Here is a 233-nt window from a genome sequence, read left to right on the forward strand (position 1 = left end):
TGTCCCCACGCCCCCTACGCCAGTGCCGCCCCCTCGTGCCGGCTCTCCTCCAACCCCGCCCCCTTACCTCGCTCCACCAGGCGCCACCGCTCACCCCTAGGCCCCTGCCCCACCCCTGCGCCCGTCCCGGCGCCCCGGCTCACTTCAAGCCCCTCCCGGGACTCCCCCCTCACTTGCCCACGGTCTTCGGGGGACGGCTCCGTCGTCCATCAACCGCCAAAGCTGCTTGTAAT

Source organism: Suricata suricatta, chromosome 2, assembly GCF_006229205.1.
Source record: "Suricata suricatta isolate VVHF042 chromosome 2, meerkat_22Aug2017_6uvM2_HiC, whole genome shotgun sequence".
Taxonomy (NCBI): Eukaryota; Metazoa; Chordata; class Mammalia; order Carnivora; family Herpestidae; genus Suricata; species Suricata suricatta.